This window comes from Phalacrocorax aristotelis, chromosome 24, assembly GCF_949628215.1.
Source record: "Phalacrocorax aristotelis chromosome 24, bGulAri2.1, whole genome shotgun sequence".
Taxonomy (NCBI): Eukaryota; Metazoa; Chordata; class Aves; order Suliformes; family Phalacrocoracidae; genus Phalacrocorax; species Phalacrocorax aristotelis.
In genome coordinates, this window is record NC_134299.1 from 962622 (window position 1) to 966820 (window position 4199).

General features: G+C 55.1%; 1 long non-coding RNA gene across 1 annotated transcript; it reads right to left on the minus strand.

Moving 5' to 3' along the window:
* Nucleotides 1–735: 735 nt before the first annotated feature.
* Nucleotides 736–3938, minus strand: LOC142048069 (uncharacterized). The gene is made up of 3 exons (XR_012657390.1): nucleotides 3806–3938; nucleotides 3193–3533; nucleotides 736–1296 (listed from the first exon to the last, which is right to left on the minus strand). It is a non-coding gene; the product is annotated as an uncharacterized LOC142048069 (long non-coding RNA).
* Between the last annotated feature and the right edge of the window lie 261 nt (nucleotides 3939–4199).

A 4199-nucleotide genomic window follows, 5' to 3' on the forward strand; every position in this document is an offset into this window, starting at 1 on the left:
GACGAGGTCCCAGCCTCCCGGTGAGATCTCGCTGGAGATATTCTGAGTTTCCCTCAAGTACGGGGCTGCCCTGGCCCGAGGCCAGCGAAGAAGCTGACTTTGCCCGTGCCTGAATCAGCAACACGTCCAGCAGGCGACTTGCAGAGCCCAGGGAACCCTCGTAAAGAGGTTTGGGGGTGGGGCGCGCCACATCTGCGGCATCGGCCGTGGGAAAGGACCGGCGCAGTAAAACAGGTGGGTGAAACCGCGGTCCGCGCCAATACGTGCTGCTGCCTGGGGCATCACTTTGCTGCGGGTCAAGTCAGATGCTCTCTGTAAGAGTCAGTCAGGGTAAAGGCAGCAGCAGATTTCTTTTCTGCTCATTTTAACAAAGGCTGGACGGAGCCCATAGAGGAAGGCACTACGCGTCTTGCTGGGTTTGTTTCCCTGCCTTCTCGTAAGCTGTCGCGGAAACTTGCACGAGCAAAGCCTGTGCAAGCTGATGACAGCCACACACGGTTGAAGAGGGAGCAGACGGTGAGAGCAGAGGTGTGCGCTCAGGCTGTGCGCTGGAAGCTAATGCTAATGCTGCAAAATAAAGAGTGGATTTTCTTTTTTGGGTTTAGGTGAGCGCTAAACATGACATGTGCATATGTGCGTGTGTCTCTCGCAGGTTTTTGTCATACACCCCACCCTCCCACCCCAAAAAAACAACCCACACATGCCACGCGTTAAACAGTGGTTTTCCGTTGTACTTAGAAGTGCTTACATAGGTGTGTTGGTTTGTTACTTTTTTTAATGCAGAAACAGCAATACGATAGATTTAATACAGCTAGCAATTAGATGGGTGTAGCTTTAGAGCGTCGGCTGTTTACAAAGCAACCGCACACCTTCTTTAACTCACAGTTTAAACAAGTAAACTTGCAGTGCATCACACGTGCTTTGTACAGTCACGTTCCACACGGCAGGCCAGATGCTTCACCCTGCCTTGTCCTTGTTGTCCTGACTCCAACGGGACCGCCGAGGCCATCCTGGGGACAGCGCCGCTTTCTAGCAGCTGGGTTGCTTGCCTGGACGCCCCACAGACAAAGAGTCATTTCCCCACTGAACCTCTTCTCAAATAATTTCCTAGCCCTGCAGGCCCCACGTCCTTTGGTTCATATTTCCTTTTTTCCGGGCTTGATGCACAGGACCGACGATTTCCAGAAATAGAAACAGAGGCTGATTCAGTCCAGGCTCAACATTCTCTGACCTAAACCAAACTGTCTTCGAAGAGATAGCTGTACCGTAGGCACCACCTCGGGAACAGAAGTTGCCCTGTCATTAAAAAAAAAAAAAAAGAAGGAAAACAAGGCATTTCAGGCTGAGGAGGCTGAGCGGTGTGCTGGGGGCGGTGGGGGTTGGAAAGAAACAGTTCAGACGATTAGAGCGAGCTTAGCGTTGCAAAGCGTGCCATTATTTTTAATTTGGCAGTCAGAAGACAATAGATTCTGACACTGATTTCCTGTGTGCTGCGGGAGTTCTCGCCTCAGCATTCCTGTGCACCATTTTACTTTTGTGTCCCGTCCGCTTCGCTTTTGCGCTGTAGCTCTCCGGTTCTAGCTACGCTTCCCACCACCCCCATTACTCTTTGACAAGCCCAGCTCTCACTGTGCTTCCCTTCCCTTCCCTTCCCTTCCCTTCCCGTATGCGCGTGCAGGGAAAAGCCCGCGCGTCTGCCACTACAGGACACGCTCTGGGAGGCAGGAGAGATGACGACGCTCCCTGACAGAGGACACAGCTGAGGGGCGGTCCGCCGGGGCTGGGGAGATGGCAGCACCTTCCCTCAGCTGCCCCATCCGAGCACAGGTGCAGGTGAGCACTGAGGAGAGACAAGCAGGCAGGAGCCGCAGAGCGAGAGAGAAAATAAAATTCACGGGTGGGTGCTACTTGCGTCTCATTTTTAGCGCAAGGGATGAATTCTCAGCACATTCTTGGAGCTGCCCCTTTGGGACTCACGGAGAAGAGGGAGGTTGGCCACGCGGTGCAGCCCAGCTCTGCTTCCCCTAAACGGTTTTACTGTTCAGGTGTTGCCCTAATCTGGCCGGTACCCCTGCAAAGAGTTTGGGATTTCTGCTGCCTCTCCGGGCCAGCCGCAGACCCTGACTTCATCGCAGCGAATGACCCTGCGCTCGTCAGAGCGGTTGCCGAGTCACATCCCGCTGCCTTCCCTGCAGAACCGGTGACCCTTTTTCAGCCCTTGCCCCCTCTTCTCTCCGCTCGTTGCCCATCCCTTTATCAGTGCCGGCACCGATCCTGCCTCCAGCTCGCCCTGTCTCCACCTGCGAGCGCCCAACAGGAGCTAAATGTCTCCTCAAGGACGCACGGAAGAGACGCGCAGGTAACCCAGCACAGACCCCCTGCAAACATCTTCTTTCCATTTTCTTTCCTCTCCTGACACGAAGAGATGACTTAGGAAAAAGCGTACTGCTCACACTTCACCTGCACTGCTTCTACTTTCACTTTCGCTCTCCTTGGCAGTAATTAATAGCGGTGGCTGGGGGGGCTGGGGCATTCCCCCAAAGCGGCTGCAGTTACATCCGGGCGGTTGTGGCACTCCATTAGCTCTGTAGTTTTTAAATCTAAATCTTCTGGAATTGTTAGTTCTGCTCAGGAATCACCCGTACCTGCAAATTTTCTTAATAGCTACGCTTGACCCCAGCCACTGTTTAACAGCTCACCTTTATTTCTCTTCATTTAAGAACCTAAAGCTTCGTTTACTGCTTGGGTTGGAAGCAGGAGCTGTCGCTGCCTCTGAACTTTCTAACAGCCCTGTTACAATTTCAGTACTACCCGCTCCCAATTTAGCTTTCCGGGTCGATTTTCATTCTAGATTCGAAAATTTCCTTATTTTGTTTCTGATCAGGAGTCATTAATGCCTGCAGTTGATTTAGTAACGGCTGTATTTAGATTGAGCTATTAATGACTCGCAACTCTATTTATGGCATAAAAAAGGACTGCCTTTATTTTTTTTAACTACAGATTAGGAATAATGACTGCCTGGTTTGTTCAGTAATAGGTGTGATTAAATTTAGTCACGACTCCTCCCTAAATAATATGTATTTATTTGCACTCTAACAATTTAACCTTCCCTTTACCGGCCAGGGGCACCGACAAGTGCCCGTGCGTACCTCCGCTCCCCCTGCGCCGGCTCCCCAGGGAACAGCCTCTTACCCTGACCAGAGTCTGCAGCGGCCCGTTGTCATCCCAGCTCCTCGCCCTCGAGAAAGCGGCCGCCTGAAGCGGCGGCAGCTCCGCTGCTGCCCAGAGGGGACGGAAATGGCGCGGGGTAAAGCTCTCCGGGCCGCCTGCGTCCCGCGCGGAGGCGGTGACCTCAGCAGCCTGTACGCTGTTGGGGCCGAGCCAACAACCTGAGGAGGAGTCGCAGGGCGTAGCTGTTTCTGCAACAACCACGCTTTCCCGCCTGGCTGGACAAGAAAGCGGGGCCTGCGGGGGCCTGGAGAGGCAGCATCGCTGCAGGTTGTGCCACGGCTGTTGAGAGGCCAAGGCAACACCTGAAACAGTGAACGGCACAACTAGTGAAAACCCCCAAGGTTCCGGGTTCAGTAAAGACAGGAATTGCAGCAGCACAATAAAATGATCTCACGAGGGGAAAAAAAACAGCAAAGCAAAAACCAAACCCCAAACAGAACACCATACCACTAACCCGTCTCACCGCCCCCTCAGCGCCCAAAACAGCATCCTGGGAGAAAAAAAGCAAAGCAGGCCACAAGGGACCTTTCTAGTACAGATGCCGCCAAAGAGTGCCAAGCTCTGGAATCCTTACCTCAGGCAACGCCTCCGCTTCTCTAAACGCCAGAGCACGCCTGCCCGGGGGGCTGAGACAGCCCCAAAGCTGCGACCGCCCGAGGGAACACGGGAGCACCGACGCCAGAGAAGCCCAGGGCCAGAGCCGGGGCTCTTCCACCCCCGGGCCCCGCCCCCGCCCTTCCCACAGCGCCCCGCGAAAGGGGCGGGCCGAGCCCCCCGGGGGGTGAAGGCCCCGGGAGCCGTACGAGAGCCGCCTGGAGTTCCCGGCACGGGAGGGAGGGGGGAGAGAAAACACCCAAACCGAGCCCCCCGAGCGGAGCAAACACAGGCTCGGGCTGTTGCCGGGGGGCGGGGCCTGTCGCTAAGGGGAGAGAGCCGGCACCGCCCCCCGGGCCGTTGCCGGGGGGTGG